Source organism: Panthera onca, chromosome F2 (assembly GCF_046562875.1).
Source record: "Panthera onca isolate mPanOnc1 chromosome F2, mPanOnc1 haplotype 2, whole genome shotgun sequence".
Lineage (NCBI taxonomy): Eukaryota > Metazoa > Chordata > Mammalia > Carnivora > Felidae > Panthera > Panthera onca.
In genome coordinates this window covers 79,752,312-79,771,985 of record NC_138356.1, presented here as the reverse complement: position 1 = coordinate 79,771,985, position 19,674 = coordinate 79,752,312, and the positions used below count along the sequence as shown (strand labels likewise).

The following is a 19,674-nucleotide window of genomic DNA, read 5'->3' as shown; positions in this document are numbered from 1 at the left end:
CTTTTTCCTGGCCTTCCCTTCCTCCCCCATCAGTTTGCTCGACCCCCACATACTGCGGGGGGTGGGGGGGGCTCTCCTCGCTGCCCGGCTCCCGCTCTCACAGATGAAGGCCGGCGGGAGTCCGTGAGCTGCCGACGTGACAGCAGTGAATGGATGGCCTTTTACACCCAAGGGGCTCCTTCGTGCGTCCGGCCTGAGTGGAAGGAAGGGGGTGTTTCTGCAGAGAATCAGTGTTTGCCCCATGGGGGGCTTCCCTCAGCCCACTTTTCCAGGTTGGAATGTCCGATCTCTTGCTTACCTGGACACAGCCAGCTGTTTCCACCAGGTGTGGTTAGCTGAGCAGGCTCAGACACCCAGACCGCCCTGCCTCCAGGGCTGGGACAGGCCCAGGAAGCCAGCCCCGTGAAACAAAATGAAATCAAAACTTGTGTTAACATATCCTGTCCACCAAAAGAAAGAACTTGGCCAGGACCCACACGGTCCCACCGTAGCCACACCCTGCAGTGGGTCCCAGAGGTTCCGGACTCCTTCCAGAGCCCGCCTGGAGGTCCCTGCCTTTGCTCTGGATTCCTTATGGGTGTTTTTCTTTTCTGTTAACACAACTTGGGTCAGCTGTCCTACACGCGTCATTTGCGCAGCAGCAGGTTGGTAGATGACACAGGTGTTAGTTATGTTATCCTGGAGAAGATGTATGGCTTGAAAAGAAAATCCTAGGACCTGGAAGGCACTGTGCCAAGCAGTGTCGCTGGGAGGACGTGTGCCGCTTCCTGCATGGGGGCGGCCAGGTGCCACACCTGTCGTGTCCCGGAGCGTCCCACCAGCCGAGTTCTTGTACCCACGGCGTTAACACCCCCAGAAACCGCGCATGATGTCTTCCTGGTCCGAGTGTCGTAATTAACTTGTCTGTTACCGTATCTGGCTGTTGCCAGTGAACATCTTCATGCTCAGATTTTTGTCTGGTTTTCTGCCTGGACCAGTTATGTAGTTTCGGAGTTCTGAGTCAAAAGACGTGAACGTTAAGTCCCTTGAGCTGTTCTGCTAAGTGAATACGTGACTGTTGATGGCGACGTGGACATTGTGGGCACTGGGGTTTCTGAGGCCACTTCCTCTGTGGTGTTGTGAGCACGATTCTGGCGCGGTGGCCCACGAGGGACGGCGGTGGGTTTCGTCCACAGTGGACAGGGTCTTCCTCCCTGGCCGCTGCCCGTGCCAGTGCCCACCCTTCCGTAACCCCGCAGGTTATACCCCCCTCCTCACGGCAGGCAGGCCTGGGGTCTGCCCCGTCCCCGCCCCATGACCGGGCCCCTCCTCTGACCTGAGGGGGTCCAGATTGTGCTGCACAGGTGGCCTAGCCCGGCCGGGCCCTCGCTCACCTGACCGAACGCTGGCCGGCTTGGCCTGTGCCGGCAGGGTCCTCTCTCTGACTTAGAGCAGGCTCAGGTGGGCCACCCAACATCCAGCCTGTTACTTTCACCACTCTGCACGTGTGTATAACATACCAGGCGAGGTACGAGGACCCACATGGTCACTTCTGGTACCCTCGCGTGCTCCACGTGTCCTTCCCTAAACGAGGATGCTGCGGCTCGGCCACGTCAGCCGTCTTGTCCAGCACCGCCCCGCTGAGGGGTGACTGATCCACGTTCAAAGGCAGACGCCCTCAACTGGAATCTTGACCTTTCCACCAGATGACTCGATAAAAAGAATATATTCTCACCGCGGAAAGCCAGGCAAAATCAGAAACGTGGTCAGAAAAAAATGACCCTCTTCCCAGCTTCCAAAACAACCTCTATTTCATTGAACTTTTGTGTATTTCTAAGCCTTTTTGCTATCCCCAAGTTTAAATTCTGTTTATAGAGATGCCCAGACCGTGTCTGTATATTGCGTCTTTTTTTTTTCTTTTTTTTTTTACTTGACGAAACGTATCTCCTGTATCACAGGCCTGTCGAATGCTCGCTGTTAAAGGCCTAGTGGTAACCTCATCAGATGGATGCGAGGTCACGTAGTGCTTGGTCTGTTGTTGGATGTTTGGGTTGTTTTGAGATGTTCATGTTTCTGCAGGTTGCATGCAGCGGCTTGCACGTAGAGCTTTTCCGTGTTTGGGGGTCAGTCCCTCTGCAAGGAACCTCTGAAGTCGTTACTGTTTCATGGGGCGGTTGGAGAGCGCAAACGTGTCGGCATCTGTGTGTGATGGTGGCATCACCTGGCGCGGACGGGCACGCTGTTGGCACCAGGCTGCCATGCATCTTGGCCTCGGCTCTGCTGCTTCCTCGCGGTGACGTCCTCGTGCAAGCGGACGAGTCCTCTGAGCCTCGGTCTCTTACGGAGGCCGCGACCGCAGCAGGTCCTCAGTGAGGGTTTGCGGAGATGTCCGTGATCCCAGCGAGGTCGTGCTTCTCTGCCTCTGAGGCGGGTGGGGGACCGTGGAATTGCTGGGTGCCTGTTGGTCGTGGGGAGGAGGAAGCTGGGGTTCTGGGGTGCATCCAGAGGCAGGGCGGGGCTAGGGCGGGACCCCAGGTCAGCATCATTGGGCTGCAGCTTCCCAGGTGCTCCCGTCTCCGGCTGGAAACTGCCCTGCCCGCCAGGCGGGAGGACAGGGCAGGTGGCAGAGCCCAGCATCCCCTGACTGCCTGAGGGCTGTTTCCCTTCTGGTCCGTAGGTGCCGGGTGTGGTGACAAATGAGGCCAAGCGGTCTGCCACACTGATTTCAGTGTCCCATTACTGTGCCCCCTGCCACCTCCCTCAGCTGATGACACTTTCTGTAGCTTCCTAGGTATATCAGGGATGGTCTGTGCTTTCATTGACAGCCGGGAGTACAGGTTAGGTGCTGGCTACGTTAGGCAGTGGATATTTTGAGCGCACATCTTCTGAGTCATCATCAAGCCAGCCCCACCATGCGCTCCGGCCCCGACCCGGGCTGTGATGTGCCAGCCACGCGCACGGGTGTGAGAGTCATGGGTCTGGGGACCAGCAGACACGTGACACTGGTGTCCTGCCTCAGGGAACAACGCCCTCACGTTTGGAGAGCGCGACACGGGGTCCACACTTTCCGTGCGGTTTGTCCAACCTGTGCGAGTCTGTAAGGCCTTACTGTTCTCCTTTTACAGGGTAGGAGGTGCTCAGGGATTTCTGTCACCTAAGGTTACCGGGAAAACCTAGATTGTTGGACCGAGGGATTTGTACGTTCACTCAGTGGATAGCTGTCTATCTGACCATCCAGTCTGTAGCACGCACTGTCTCGGGTGCCAGAGACCCAGATAGAAGTTCCACTTCATCCCTGCCTTCAGGACGCTCCTGGTCTGATGTGGGTGGTGGACCCAGGTCGCTTAACAGACCACCCACACACAGCCTGGCATCCTGGATGCAGAGGCCAGAGGCAGCTCAGGAACCAGACTCCTGCAGCCACCTTGTTCCAGAGGGGCCAGCCCTGCACTTGGGGACAAGGCACAGAACCACCTGCAGGCCTGTCGCGTCTGAACATTGATCCTCCTACCTCCGTGGCACCTGCTGCATTCGGCAACCCTGTTCAGGAGTCTGGATCTGGGGTCCAGGAAGCCAGGCTGTCCTTGCCTCGAGGTGGGGCTGCATCATGGGGACACTTCGGCAGAGTGTCTTTTTGTCACATGTGTCACGTGGAGGCCTTGTGGAGCTCAGTTTGTCTCCGACCTGAGAGTCGTGCGCAATGGCTGTGGTGAGTCAGCAAGTGATGTCGTGTCTCAGACGCCTCGAGAGGGCACGTGGAGAGCCAGGTTCCAGCCAGCCGTCCGGCAGGACAGGCGACAGCCACACGTGGCCGCAGGTGGCCCAGGCCTCCCTGGAGGCCCAGCCTGCCCGCTGACCCCTGCCTCTTTCCCAGGGAACTTGGCGATGGCACAGGGCTGTGGATTTCTCCAAGCATCCGTGCCTGGGAGAGAGTGTTAGTACACAGGCCCACTGGTGAGGCAGGCTTCGTGGGGCCAGGCACCTCTGTGAGACCCGTCTTCCCACCTGTTCCTCCGCCCCCCTCCACCCCAATCTTCTCCTTGGTCCCAGGCATCCTAGTTGTAAAATAATGTTTGGGAGCACTGCTTTCTTGTGATGATTTCCCCCCAAAGAGTAACTTTGTGGAGAGCTTACCGCAGCACGTCAGGAACAGTTCATGGTCGCTTTCTCTGTCCCCTCACTCACTCTCCGTAATCACCCACTGAGATTGGCGTTATTACGTATCTTACGGGAGAAGCTGGTGAGTGAAAAGGTCATATAATTTGTCCCCAAAGTTGCTACTTCCGCATCTGATCTGCTCCCTGTGATCCAGGGTTCTCTGCAGACCTGTGGTTCTTTCTTACATGCCCTGTGCTGCCCCCAGTCACCCGGCCGTCCACCCAGCAAATGGCTACTGAACCCCTTCGAGGTACCCGTCTGGGCCATGCTCAGGGGGACTGCCTTGGGCCCCCCAGCCGTCAGCTGCCTGCCACTTTCTTTAAGAGCCACCTTCCTTCTGGAAGAAGATTTCTGCAGTAAGTCTCTGCCCACGGGAGGATGGGCCACGGGGCCATGCCTTTCAACTTTTGACTCCGAATCTGGGAAATCAAGGTTCGTGTCTCTGCAGTGTGGTGTATGGGGTCTCCCCGCTGCCCTGTGGCCCCTTGGGCCAGGACAGGCCATCCAGGAGGAGATGAGAGGTCCAGTGCACGTGCTACACCGCGCCCCTGCTCCACAGGTGCTGAGAAAGGACAGGTGTGCGTGCGGCTGTCAAGCTCTGAGAAGAAAGGAGACAGGTCTGAGATCTCCAGGGTGCCAGGCGGCAGGTTTCCAGTCCCTGATGGGCAAAGAGTTGGGAGAGCTCCCTGCCCAGCACAAGTGGGCCAGGCACCCTGGTTATGACAGACCCGAGCCACCAAGCCAAGAAATGTCCCAGCTCTCAAACTGGGACCAGCGATATCAGCACCACTACCTGTGTGGAGAATGCCCTGGGGTGGACGTCTGCTGGCACTGAACGTGCCCCAAGAGCACAGTCCCCACGACAACCCTGAGAGATTGGAAAGACCACCCTTGTTTTATAGAAAGCTCACGTCCCCATCCCTGGCGTGCATGCGGGTGGCAGAGTGAGGAGTGATTCTAGGCCTGTGCCCCTGCCTCAGAGGGAAAGACTCTGATCGGAAGCTTCCTGCTAAGCTCCCGTCTAAGTGTAACCCCTTCGAGGCCACACACTCCGCGTTTGGTCTGTTGCTTTTGCAAAGATAAACAGGCACAAACGAGCTTCAGAATTGGGGAGGTGCAGCAAGCTGTGTGTGGAGTCTCTGTCCTGCCCCCGTCCCCCCCCCCCCCCTCGCCCCGGAGCCATCCCATCCCCCAGGCCGAGCTGTGCCAGCACCTGCTGCCTTCTCCTCTCCCCGTGGAAGCCCATGAGGGAGTCCTGCCACTTGTCTTCCTCACTTACCGACAGGTCCTGGGTACCCTCCCCCGGCCGCCCACACGGAGCGGCCACATTCTTCTGTCCGTACTCCGCCTTCTGACCAGCCCTTAGGTGGTTCCTGGTCGTTCGCTCTCCTGAACATTGTCGGAACAAGTAAGCGTGCCAGTCCTCACATGAGCGAGACAAGCTGGAAGTCGCTTATTTTAAATTTAGCAAGCTCTTTAAAAATATCTTCTGTTTCTGTGTCATGCTTAGAAAGACTTCCCTCCTCTAGATTATATGCATATTTTAAATTCTCATGCTTCATGGGCTCATCCACTGCAACACTGAGATCTCCTCTTGATCTGGAATTTATTAAGGTGTGAGGAACGAGGCATGGAGCCTCTCCTCCCAGAAAACCATTTAATTGTCTCCAAGTCACTTAATGGTAAACTTTCTCCACTAATAAGCAGTGTTGTTTTTCTCGTGTGTAGGAACATTTTTGGACTCTCTTCCATGGATCTTTTTCCACCCATGAGGCAGAACCACCCTCGTAACTATTATGGGTTGATAGTATATTTTAATATTTGCTTGAGTATTTGCTTCCATGTCATTTGCTTGCCTCTCTTTCTCATCTTTATTTAAAACTGTGATAAAAACACATAAATATGCCATCTGGGCCATTTTAAAGTGTACAATTCGAGGCTTAACTGCATGCATACTATCGTGCACCAGACCATTTACTTGCAAAGTCGGAACCCTGCACCTATGGAACACCTTTCATGTTTTTACGGAACTTCAGAAGGAGCTCACTTTTTAAACATTGAACTTCTGTTGGTATTTAACTGCCTTTTCACCTGAGGTCATTTTCTCAGTTTTGTTTCTTTTATATAGTTTTCCTTCCTCCTCTTTTTCTTGATTCAGCCGGCTAACCGATGATCTCCTCCCCATCCGTTCTCCCTTCTCTAAGTCAGTACCTGCCGTTCCCGTCCTCACACTGCTGCTTCGTGTGGGCTCACTCTGTTAGTTTTTCCTCACTTACGGAGCCAGCTGTTGAGTCCATTTATTTAAAATGTCCTATTATTAGTGCAATGATTTTAAGGCTATGAATTTTCCTACAATTACCCCATTACCTGTGTCCTGATAGTTGACGTGTCCACGTTTGATATGGTTCAGGCATTGCGCAATTTTGGTTTGTTTCCTCTTTGTCCCCAGGGTCCTTTAAAACATAGGTGTTCTGTTTCCTGAACTTGTGGTGACTTTGTAATGTGAGGGAATTGTGACCATCCTAGTGCTGTTTTCACCTCTGAGAGTTTACTGAGGTTTCTTTGTGCTTCATTCTTTGTGAACACACCACAGACGATGAAAAGAAAGGCATGTTCCTGGTTTTAAATATATTGTGTTGCAACACGTATCCGTTCAATTCCCTCATTAATTGCGTTGCTTAGGTCTTTAGGACGCTCACTTCTTTGAACCGCCACAGACTTTGAGAGGTGTCTTACAGCCGCTGCTACTGTGGGCCCTCTTCACCCCGAGGGGACTTCTGTCCATGGGTGCAGTGGCCCTGGGTCCGCAGGACGAGTGTGGGTGGTCTGTGGTGCATAGATATCCTCCTTGCCCTCATCGTGCTGTGCCCTGTATCCCTTGAAGTGCCCTTCTTTGTCCGTTTCAGTGCTTGTTGTTTGGTCTGATACGATTACTCTTGTCCCTGCCTACTTTTAGTTGGGCTGGGATGCCTTTGCCTGTCATTTTATTTTAAACATTTAAGATGTCCTTTTCTCTCCCTGCATGTGGTTCTCTTAGATGAAGCAAGGAGTTGAATTTTGGTTTGCAATCCAACTTTAAAGTGTTTTCCAGGGGCGCCTGGGTGGCTCAGTCTGTTGAGCATCCAACTTCAACTCGGGTCATGATCTCGCGGTTTGTGGGTTCGAGCCCCGCGTCAGGCTCTGTGCTGACAGCTCGGAGCCTGGAGCCTGCTTCGCATTCTGTGTCTCCCCCTCTGCCCCTCCCCTGCTCACACTCTGTCTCTCAAAATGCTCACACTCTGTCTCTCTGTCTCAAAAATAAATAAATACTTAAGAAAATAAAAAGTGCCCCTCTCCCTTGGCACTGAGAAACTGGCTGCAAGTACCTGCTGTAGCCCCTCCCCCACAGGATTTTGGCCTCTCAGCGAAGGGGCCCTGCCCTGGGGACACCCCAGCTTATGCTCTGGACCCCGGCCAGGCTGCCCTTTAGGCGGGCGCCCTCTTCCCCCCGCTTGGGCCCTGGTGTCCTGTGTGGGGCCGCTCTGTCATGCAGATGCCCTCAACAACCACCCTCCCTGGGGCCTCGGGACTCGGCTTATGCAGGAAGGGGGCCGGGCTCTGCCAGGCTGCCTGTGATGTGAGGTGAGGCCCCCACCCCTGCCATTGCCTTTCCTGGCTGGTCAGTCGTGCTCATTCATTCTTCCGGGCCCGCGTGAGGCGTATACTCTTCTCCAACACCCCATTCCCTGGGCTCCACTCTTCCCCCAGCCCCGGACCTCTCCCGGTCCTCCTGGGGGTATCCGTGCCTGTCACAGGCTCTCTGGGAGCTCCAAGTTACGTCTGCATCCCCACACCCCGGCCTGCTCCTTACCTGGCACGGAGTGGGCACAGAGCTGCTGCTTGAGTGACTGGTAAGCAGTGAGCCTTGAGCGAATACTCGGTGAGTGAGTGCGGGAGAGAAATAGTCCCTTTCCTCGAGGAGTTCATGGACCCGCTGGGGAGGAAGGCTGTGTTCCCAGCACACAGAACGACCTGACTTCATGGAGGAGAGCCTCTCTAGGCATCTGTGAGGGTGCCTGCGGCTCTGGGCCCTGAGAGCAGCCTTCCGCCAGACCCCACGGGGACAGCGTCCGTGGTGACGACCGCTCCTCTGCTCCTGCCGCCTGACCACACGGAATCCAGAGACCTGAGCTGGCTGCTTTGAACTGGTGCTAATTAGTGTAGATGTAAGTCAGGCCCGTGGTTCCAGGGTCACAGGACCTGCCAGGCAGAGGTCACATATGACACGTGTTCCCTGCGGCCTCACACCGCCCTCCTGGGCCTGATGATACTTTCCGTGTCCTGGGATGCTGGTGGCCGCCTGCCCTCCCCTGGCACATGGACACAGCACTTGGCTGAGGCATAAGTCACCTTTGTCACCAGTGGCTGGGGCAGGCCTCTCGGGGGTGGGGTAAATGACCTGCCCCCACCCAGGTCTGAGGCCATGAGCGATGGTTATACTGGACTTGCCATCTGCTGAGACTTTTCCTCCAGGACCAGTGCCCTGGCAGCAGGGGTCTGTCCGGGGCTGTGGCCATGCAGTTCCCCGCGGGCGTGGGTGCTCTCGGCTCTCCCTCCCGCCCTGCACGACGCGCCTGCTACCCCTCAGGCAGAGTACCTCTCCTCCTGCAGGTGGGGACCAGCAGCTGTGCGGTCACCAGCCGGGAAGTCACAGAGCTGGCATTGGGATCGGTGTCTGTCTGGGGCCAACCATGGGGCTTACGCTCTGTCACACTGCCTGGGTGTTCACTGTACCTTCAGGAAGACTGTATTTCAAGAAATTTTGAGACCTGCTGACCCAGGAGGTGGACGTTTCAGTCTTTCTCTCATCTTCCATTGTTTCTTCACATGATAGAAAATTTTAGCCCCTGGTGCTTCCGCACTGCAGGAACCTTTCTCTCTGGATTCTGCAGGCCTTTCCCAGTCCCTGAATGGGGGGCTTGGGGGAGAATATATGTTCTTGCTGGAGCTCAGTGTAATTGAACAGGGTGTCCAGACGCGGACCAGCCAGGATTTACCGTACCCGTCAGTGAGGTCCCGCTTTCTTGGATGCCTCGTCCGAGGACAACACGGGAAAGGTCCTCGGGCACCGGCCAGGTGGATGGTTCTGTGGACAGGCCGGGGCACTAAGGGCTTCTGGTAGAGGAGGTCATGCAGGAGAGGAAGGAGTCCTCTGACCACGTTTCCCCCCATCCTCCGGGCTGCTGGGAGCCCTGGCTGTTAAATAGGGCCTTGCTGGGAACCGGAACTTGGTTATTCTGCTGAATGCGGGCTGGGGCTGCGGTAGCCTGGGGGCTCACCTGGTGAAGCCTGTCCCCATTGCTGCTGCGCTGGGGCCTCCGCACGAGGCTGGCCACTCCCCGCAGCCCAGACCTGTCTCACCCATCGGCTGTCCATCACAAAGGCCTCTCCACCGGCAGCCCGCCTCCCCCGCCGCCTCCTGCCCCTTTCCCTCCTCCTCCAGTCACCGCGTCCCCTGCTGCTGCCGGAGGATGTCCTGATGGTGGTGGTTCTTCCCCGTCCAGGTCCTGTCAGCCCCTGCATTTGAGATACACCCCCTCCCCTCTCCTGCCCCTCACCCCTGGGCTTCGTCTGGTCACGCGGGGTGTCTCGCAGGCTGCCACCATCCAGGGGTGTCGTGGGAGCCCTGAGGAGGGAGGAGCCTCTGCCAGAGGGTCACTTGCACGTTTGCCCGGTGGCCCATCAGCAGCCTTGCCGGCCTCTCCTTGTCCCTAGCCCTCAGATCCTCCAAGGCTCAGGTCCCCTTGGGGAGCTTCCCGGTGCAGCCCAGCCCCCATCACGTCACCCCTGCCCTGGGTGTCCTCCGCAGGGATGCGGCAAGTGTGAGCCCGTGTGTGAATACACCATGCTTGTGTGTAGGCCGTGCCAGCTCTGTGCCCTTGGGCTGGTGGTGTCCTTCACGTCTTAAGTCACTTCACCCAGGCCTCCCCCTCTAGTGTGGACACTCTTCAAGTGTAGACGCAGGCTCTGCCTCTCGTTTCCTGCTTCACTGGAGAACATGCCTGATACCGGTGCCCATGTCCTCGGTCCCTGAGGATGAGCTCACAGAGCGCTCCCACATCCGTTCGCATCAGGGCCTTGGACTCAGTCACAGAGTTACAGACGAGAGCCCTGGGGCCTCCAGCCAGGCGAGGTGACCCGCCCGAGGTCTCCTGGCCAGGAAATCAACTGCAGGCCTCCGAGTCCCTCCGCTGTGCCCCCAGGCTGCCTGCTTCCCGAGGCCCGGTGAGGGCTGCGGGTGGGTACTGCGCGGCTTCCACCGGAAGGGAGCAAGGACGCCTGGTGAGATGCGGACACAGTGGGTGCCCACATGTATTGAGAAGTGCAGGTGAGCGGTAGGACGCTGGGGCCGTGTCCTTGCTAAGCCACCGGCAGCAAGGCCTGCAGCAGCCAGCTCCTCCTGGACGGCGGCCCCACTCCCTCACCTCTGCCTCTGCCTCCGGGCAGACTTGGGAGGCAGCTGTTTAGGGCTCCCGTCCCAGCTTTGCGGCCTTAGCAACTGTCTTGATCTAAGACCCAGACGTGGCTGTGAGGATCCACAGCCAACCGGTGATAAATGTATGTATTTACTACCTGCTTTTCTCCTGTGGCCCCGCAAGGCATCTTTTAGGGAAATGAGGTCTGTCCTTAAGTAGCTCATATGCCAGGCCCCACGCACCCCTCTCCGAGGGGCTGTGCCCGGGGCGGGGGTGGGGGGGGTGGCTCACTCAGGGTGGGGATGGCGTTGGGGCTCCCGCTGGTGGGCAGTGCCGTTCCTGGGCCCCCGATGCTTCGGTCCTTGCTGCAAGCACAGGGTTTATTGGCGTTTCCGGGCAGGATTAACTGTTGCCCTTGTTCCGATCCTGTCTGCAGCCTGCCCTGGGGAGAACGGGCCGACTGCCATGCGCGCCCCTCCCAGGCTCCTCCGTCCCGTGTGTGCTTTTAGCTGCAGCCAGCGCTCAAACCAAGGCTGCGGCTGAGACAGGGAGCCCTGGGTATGCACGGTGGTGGCCGGGGCGCCTCCACCGTCCCCGCGCTGACAAGCTTGCCTCTTCAGCCTTTTGCAATGTACGAGAGTCTTCGGCGTGAAAGGTCGAGGGCGCGTTCGGAACGGGGTGCCCGCCGTCCTTCCTGGCTCCCGCCTTTGGCTCCATGCACCACACAGAAGCTGAGTCCCTCGTGGGGCCTGGCGCCTCACAGCCCGGCAGGCCGAGCTCCAGGTGTCGAAGCCGCGGGGGGCCCACCCGCGGAGGAAGGGGAACCTCCCGCCAAGAGGCTGCGCTCACTCAGCATGGGAGGTGCTCCCGGGGGCGCTTGGAGCGCGTCAGGTCCGGTACCCCCGTCTCTGTTTTCCTGAGCCTGGTGGTGCCGCCGGGAGCCCGTGGAGGCCAGGCCTGGGGCAGCACGTCCTCTGCTCATGTGCACAGGGATTCGTTCACAGTTTCTCTGGGAGGCAGATTTGTGAGCGTGTCGGGTCGGTGCCAGGAGCTGAGCCAGGCCCGGGATTCGGAGTTGAGGGGCATGCAGGAGCCATGCCACTTGTTGGCTCCAGCACTCTGTGTGAAGTTCGAGTCCCGCAGCTTCTTCTCACGGAGGAGATGAGCCGCAGGACGTCCTGTCAGTAGTTTTGGAAGCGTCGACTGAGACAAGGGCGCAGGGCTTGGCCTCTGGGTCCCTGGACCCAGGCAGGGCATGAGGAGCTTCCGGGTCAGAGGAGGGGGCTTCCCGGCTTCTGGCTCTTGCCAGGAGGTGGGGGAGGCGTCTCGGGCCGTCTGCCCATGCCACAGGGGTGACCGAGTCACCCCCGGCACACCAGGCTGTAGAAGGAAGGCAGGCCAAGTGGAAAGGGCCCTTCTCACACGCCTACATCTCAGTAGGGCCCTGGAAGATGGTGGGTGGTCTGGAGGTGGGGGGCAGGCACTGGCCCTCCCCATACTCTGGGGCTAGCATCTGGGGACCATCCAGAGCCACAGACATTTCCCCCGTGGCAGATGGAGAAGCTCACGTTTTGGCAACTTGCTTCAAATCAAACACCATGAAGTAGGATGGATCTGGGTCATTTTGCCGGAACTGCACCGAGCTGCGCTGCCCGTCAGCTGGGGAAGGGAGAGGGGCCGTGCTCCCTCGTGGTGGGACGGCCACCACCTCCGAGCTATGCTCCGGCCCCTGTGTACGGCTGAGCAGATGGAGGCCTGGCGGCCTGATGACCTCCCTCCAGTTGATGTCACTCACGGACCCTGTCTGAGCCGTCCCCACCCCCACCAGGAGCCACCAGCAGCGGAAGGAACACAGGTCTGGGTGTAGAAACTCAGGTTTCCAGTTCTGAGTGCTCCCGCTCTGAGGCTCCTTCCCCTCTCCCTCCAGGGACAGTCTTGCCGGAAGTGAGCGGTACAGGGAGACGCTCAGGGCCGAGAGCTCGTGTGGGGCCAGTGTGAGCGGGGCCTGGAGGTCACCTCACCTCCCTCGTGTCACACCCAGCACCCTGGACCCCAGCCTGTCCCCTTCTGGTCTGTCCCTCTTCCTGGGCTGCCATCGGAGGACAGGGACAGGCTGCTGGCCTTGCTGTGCCTTACCCTCGTTTTTTGTCTGCCCTGCATTATTCGGAATGTGCTAAACAAGCACAGAGCAGATGCTTGAGGGAATGTGTTTGAAATTAAGCTGTTTAATTTCTTAGGAAGGAAAAAAAGGTCTGGAAGCAAATGTGGGTCAGCTTAGTCTGCAGTACTGAGAGGTTTGGGGGAAAAATAGCTCCTTCCCATTTGAGGACCTGAGAAGGAAGCGCTGGCCTCCGGGCCACTTTGAAGCCAGACCTTGAGCAGTCAGGCCTACTTCAAAGACCGAGCCTCCTGACCTTCCTCGGGCAGCTCCTGACAACAGCCTCCTCCCCCAGGCCCTTGGCTGGCAATTCGTCCCTGGACTGTTGATCCAGTCCAACAGCTGGAAAAAAATAGCCACATAACCTTCGCTCTCAGAGATGTCCGTTCTGTCAGAGGACGAGCTCCTTAGCTTGAAACGAGTTTGCCACATCTCCCCTGATGGTGGATGTGTAACTCCTGGTGGGGCCGCAAAATGCAGGCGCCAGCCCGTCTTCTGAAATCACAGCAGATCAGGGGGAGCACAGCCTTCAGGGTCAAGAGCCTGGCTTCTCCTGACGGGACCTTTTCCCTTCATGAGGGTAGGTTCATTGTTTGGCCTGCAGAACCTGGTCTCTGAGTCTGCAGATGGACCAGTCCCAATGCAAACGAGAGTGGGGAAGGTGATGGCAGAATGTACACGTGGCCTCTGCAGAGCAGGAGTGGCCGGTGACATCGTGTTGTCCACAAATGGAGAAGCGTCCAGACACAACAGCGGTGACTAGGTATCTTGTGCTGAGGACTCCTGAGAATCTGATGATAAACCCACATGGAAACAAGGTTCTGTGTTCCCTTCCAGAGACTCGACCGGTTCTTCCACATGTTCCCCCCCGGGCCCACCCAGAAGTTGGCTGGTTCTCAGTGAAGAGCCTGCTTTCACAAGGGGGCGGGAGCGAAGCACCGTCACGACGTGGTGGCCACGGGCCGGACAGCTGCGTAGACGAAACTGCCTCCACTTTGTCGCGTAGGGAGACCGGGGCTCAGAGACCTAAAGCTTTTGCTCTGGATCCCTTGGTTCGTAAGCGCCACGGGGCCCCAGGCACATCCACGCTCCTCTGGTCTAGGGTGGGCGCCCGTGGAAACCAGGTGTCCTTTCCGTGTGGGTGGCTTGACAGAAAGTACAGAGGTGCAGCCACGGATTGGTGCAAGATAGCCTCTCTGCCATGGCCACGGGCTTCCTGGACCCTGTAGGCTGGCATGTTCCTTACAGCCTCATCTAGCGGTAAGCTATGTTCAGATGGCCGAGGTGGGTCCAGCCCCTTCTGTGCAGGGGGCTCATTCACTCAACACTCACTTCCTGCGCACATACCGTGAGCCCAGCTCTGGGCGAGAAATGGGGTACAAGGGCGGTGGGCTGGTAGGAGATGCTGAAGGCAGTGTAGCCTGCTTGATGGAAAGTGCTGGGTTTGGGCTCAGCCCTTAGTGCCGATACTGGCTTATTGGATGACCAGGAGCATATTGTCGGGATTGTCGAAACCTCTCTGCTCTCAGGGCTCAGGACCTAGCAGCATGCAGGAGAGGTTCCCAGCTTGTCGCCAGGGAGCTGACTGTCTCACAGAGGCATGACCGTTCCAGCTGGCCCTGGTGTGTAAGGAGGCTAAGCCCCCATGTTGGCAGGTGACAGGGAATCTAGGGAGGTCCGGTTACAGTTGGGGCATGTATTTTGTAGCAGGAAGATGCAGGGGTCCCACTGGTGGCCTGTGTTTTCTTTGTGAAACAGGCAGTGAGATCATGGCAAGGGATGGGGGATGTGCGTGGATCTGAGAAACATGAGGGTGTAGGAGAGTTTATGTACAGTATGGGACACAGAAGGAGCCTAGCCCTGGTCACAATTCACAAGACCTACACTGAATTTGCAGGAGGAGGAAGGGATGTGGTCATGATAGGGGCAGATTCCGTTCCAAGGAGAACTTTGTAGGAAGATGGGGAGGGCCCAGCGTGAGCAGAGATGATGGAGTGCTGGGCCTGACAGATGGAAGGTTCTTCGTTCATAACCCTGAGGGAATTACCTAAGGGCTCTGCATGGGCAGGCCCAGGCCGGGTGTGGAACGGAGGCTGGTTGCCCGGAGCAGGAGGAAGGCTCACCACCCAGCCATCGGGGAGTTTCACGCTGGAGTGTGTTTCTCGGCGGGCTGTGAACATGTTCGTCTCCCTTTGCTAATCTTCCTCTCCTTCAAGCCTGAGGAGATGGTGGATGGTGGGAACACAGACGAATCTGTGCAGGCCTCGTCCTGGAGTGGAGGGGCAGACCTGCACACGGCTGGGGCCGGACTCTGGTTCCAAGGTTCAGGACAGAGGTCATTCCGGAGGTAGGGGAGCAAGACGGGCACGGGCCGTAGGAGTGGGCGAGGCCCCCCGTGGAGAGAGGCCACGCTGCCACGGGTCGGAGGTCACAAAAAGCAGGAGGACCTCTCCGCGGTCGCCTGCCTGAAGCCTGCACGGTGCACGGTGACGTCCAGCGCTCTGCTTTCCCTGCCCGTTCAGCCGGTGTCCTCGTGCCCGGGCCCATCCCAGCCGAGATTCTGCAGCTCCGCTCACCGGTCCTCACCGCCGCCCTCCCAGGAGACCACCCGCTTCCCCTTCTGGGCGGCAGCTACTTATCTGTGTGTGATCTTCCTGAGGCCCGAATCCATCCGTTCTTTGGGTTCCCAACCCCTCGGGGCACTTCGCATGAGGCCTCAGACACAGACCGGCGTGGTCTCTAATTTCTGAAGCGAAGTCAGGGGCCAGGGTCTCACGTAGGATCGAGTGCTTCCGGGTGTAACAGGCGGCCTGAGCGGCGGGAGGCTTCACGGCAGACTTGGAAATACTGGGGTTTTCTGCACCTTTGGGACAGTTACACACAATCGGCGCTCGGAACGGCGGCGGGCGGGGAGGGCGGGCAGGAAGAATTGGTCTGATTGGACCGTCTGTTCTAGTCCCGGTGTTTGGTGTGCAACAGATTGGTTTAAATTTGGCCAAGTTTTCTTAAAACCCCATCTGAGCTCTTGAGAAACCACAGTGAGAATATACAGCTTGCGTTTCATCATGAGTTGCATCCCCCAGTGCTGGTCTCCTGTGCGGACGAGCCTCGGGGGCTTGTGTTGGAAAATCAGAGCCACCGACGACGTGCCTTGCTCCGTGACACTCCGCTCCCAGGGGCACATTGCCCTCCTCTGCCTCCAGGAACCTTGTGACCGTCTCTTTAGGACTCGGGCCTGTATTGTCGTTCCACAGGTGGTTTTCATGAGCTTGTTCTTAATTTGGGGAAGATGGGGGTTTATCTCTAGAAAACCAGATAAACTTGGTTAATGAAGAGCTTGAGACGGTCATTGATTCAGTCATGCAGGGAGCCTGTGTTCAGTGCCTCTGGATGCCCCAGGCCCTGGGCCGAGTCCTGGAAGTACAAAGATAAAATACCCGTCCTCAGCAGCTCTTGTGCACCTTGCTGGCTGCATGGGGACAGAAGTGGTGTCAGTGCCCGCTCCGTGTGTGCAAAGGTGAGAGCTGCAGGCCGAACGGTCTCTGGGTGGCCGTTCCCTTTCTCAGACACCAAGCCTGCCATGCTGTCGTCACGAGGAAACATTAATGCCCCTGCTTTCTGAAGCCATGGCATGTTATCACCCACACACCTTTTCTATTTTTGGAAACATGAACTTCATTATGCGGAAACCCAGCTTTGCTTAGTAAGCACTGGAGGGCCCTGCTTTAACTTAATGTCTCTGTAGGTCATCAGGACAGTGAGCGGTATCGATTGTTGCTTCTTTTTTTTTTTTTTAATTTTTTTTTTTCAACTTTTTTTATTTATTTTTGGGACAGAGAGAGACAGAGCATGAACGGGGGAGGGGCAGAGAGAGAGGGAGACACAGAATCGGAAACAGGCTACAGGCTCCGAGCCATCGGCCCAGAGCCTGACGCGGGGCTCGAACTCACGGACCGCGAGATCGTGACCTGGCTGAAGTCGGAGGCTTAACCGACTGCGCCACCCAGGCGCCCCCGATTGTTGCTTCTAAATATGTGGAAACAGGATGGGCTTGATGATCGGGAAGGGCATGGTGTGAGGGGCTCTCCTGTGTGCCCCAGCACTCAAGGAAGCCATCCGGTTCTGTGGCCGCCTGGGGGGCATCTGGGCTTCAGACCCTGCAGCTCAGTTCAAGTCAGAGTCACTTCTCAAACTTTGACTTGGGGCCAGGTGTTGGAGGATGCGGCGGGGGATGGGGGGGAAGCTCCAGCCTTGGAGAAGCGCCAGGTTCCTGGGCTTGGCCTAGGCGTCACTCATGTGGCATCGCAAATACGGAATGCTCTCAGTGCCTCGTCTGGGGCTGAGCAGAGTCGTGGTGGAGGAAGTCACCTGTGAGAGAGGGCTAGAATTAGTAGGATTTCAGTGTGCAGAAACAGGGAAAGATCCTAGGTGGATGAGCAGCAGGATGAGCCAGGGCCACGGGGTGGCCTGTAGGCGGTGTGAGGATGGGGTGGCCAGAGGGGTGTGGGTGGTGTGCCTGGCATTAGCAGACCTGGACCTCCGCTCTGCTCGCAGGCCCCGGCCTGGGCAAAGCTGCTGGTGCTTCTGGAATGTGCAGCGTGTCGTCGTTCAGTGTTCAGGGCCCCGCGGGTGCAGGCCGTGTCACAGGTGAGGATCACGGTAACGTGGGTTTCCGTGCACGTTCTTCCGCGCCTCCTCCCGTGCAGCCACCACCCTTCCAGTGCCGTCCCCTGTCCCCAGCTTCTGAACATTTGACAGTAGAATGCAGAGAAAATGTCAACCGGTTGCAATGTCAACATTGCAAATCTTGGCAAAGATGCAGAGTTTCTCGAAGTGGGTGAAAACGATAGGGGAGAGCTGCTGTTGGACGCCCTGCCCCCAGCCCTGGGCAAAGGAGGGCCCGTGGGGCAGAGCTGACGGTGAGGAGGAGGCCTGCAGGGGCCTGACGCCAGCTGGGGAGGCTGCTGAGGTCCCAGGGAGCTGGGCCTCAGGGGCATTCCTAGGGCCGTGCAGAAGCGGCCCCCTCTGCAGTCATACCGTGGGGTCGAGTGCAGGGTAAGCGTGCTGTATTGTGCTCTCACACACGCTGGTGAGAAAGGTACCGGAAAAAGCGATCACAACGGACTCTTTGCCCTTGTAAAGGATGGGCACCTATGGCGAATAGGACCTGAATTTTATCAGCTCACCTCAAGTAAACTTGTTTTCATCATTTTTTTTTTAATTTCACTTTCCAAGTAAAGCCCCAATCACACCTTCTTCCCACTATGTGCTGTGACCACTTAGTCCCATTTGTACACGGACTCACTTAAAAGTATTCTTTTTTGAGCACTTCCGAGGTGGCAAGGCCTCCTATCCTTGGGACAGCGGTCTGTTCAGTGACTGGTTGAAAGGCAGGGGGGCCACGAGGCAGGCCACTTGGCTCCTTCGCGCCTTCACTCGGGCTGGCCGCTCCCTTCCCCCGCCGCGGGCTCCGTGGCAGCGGCTGATGAGTTCTTCCCGATCGGAAAGGGGCTTCGCCCTCAACTGGGGGGTGGCAGAAGACCGAAGGGACCGTGCGCCCAGCTCCTGACTCTTGGGGGCACGCGCGGCACCCCCGAAGCCTCCCTGGCTGGTGTGTCCCTGCACGTGGCCGTCGGCGGGCACTGGACTGACCTTCGCAGGCAGGTTGGGGTTCCCGCTGCTGCCCTTGCTCGCCGTGGGGGCCCCCACTCTCCTGAGTTCATGTCGCAGAGCTGCTTTCAGGCCGCACTGTGAGACCCGTGTCATGTTCCTCGTGAACACGGGAAGCCATAGTGCTTTGTCCCCCTGCCTGTATTTCTAAACACCTGCCTACTTCACATGCCCCCTGGCTCCCATTGTCCTCAGAGGGCAGACACTAGTGGGACCTCCGGGGCCAGGCCTGGTCGCCCTTTTCTCCTCCTGCCATGCTGGCCGACACACAGCTTCTGGACACCTCTGCCCGGAGGGCCCCACGCACCTTCCTGCCCTCCTCTCAGGATGCAGCACGGGGACCCCATCCTTCTGAGCCCTGCCCTGGGCTCCCGGGCCTCCCAGCTGGCTCCTCCTACACTTGTTGCCCTGTTTCTTCTCTGACCGGGAGCCTCCTTGAGGGCAGAGGTGTGGCAGAGTCAGTTTGTGTCCTCATGCCGAGCACACCAGACACCCGCCAGGCGCTCGGAGAACATCTGAGTGAGAAATGACTGCGTGAATGAACAAAGGAATGAGGACAAATGGCAGACGGACACACAAGTGTTGAGAAAACGACTCCGTGAATGAATGAATGAATGAATGAATGAATGAATGAATACATACGGTCTTGCGCCTTAGCTGGCTCTGCCTGAACTTCCTGCGTCCTGGTCTTTTGCTGTCCCTGGTCTTTTGCTGTCAAGCACCAGGTTTTGATACGGGCAAAAGTGAATTCTGGAAGCAAGCCTGTCACATGCACAATTGGTGACGGCGTTCAGACGCGATTCTGTGGCTTCTCTTGAGAAAAGACATTCGTAAGCCCCTTTGCCCGCCCCCTCCGTCCCCAGTCTGACCACTTTGCTGTCGGCCTGCCTTACAGGTGAGCTCTGGGAAGGCCCAAGCGGGCTTGGGGAGAGCAGGGGCCCACACACATCCCAGGCTGCATCGGGAGTGGGTGGGCTCACCGCCCTGTCCCCTTGTCAGGGAGGCTGGGGGAGCACAAAGGGCCGTGAGGTCCATCCCCCGGGGGGGGGATGCCATGAAGTTGGGCATGTTTCTGCCCCCAGCCTGGGGCCTCCCAGCTCAGTCCTCGACCCGCAGCTCTGCCCAGCGTCTGCCCCCCAAGTTCCCAAACGCCTGACGTGCCGAGGATGTGGTGGTAGGAGGAGCCAGGACGGATGAGGTAGCCCGGGGAAGCCGCTGCGGTGCTTACTGTGTCCTGCGTCCTTCCTGCTTGTG

General features: G+C 57.8%; 1 protein-coding gene across 6 annotated transcripts in view; it reads left to right on the top strand.

Annotated features, from left to right (window-relative positions):
* Positions 1-19,674, top strand: part of TRAPPC9 (trafficking protein particle complex subunit 9) — a 570,835-nt gene that overhangs the window by 452,466 nt on the left and 98,695 nt on the right. The window lies entirely within an intron of this gene.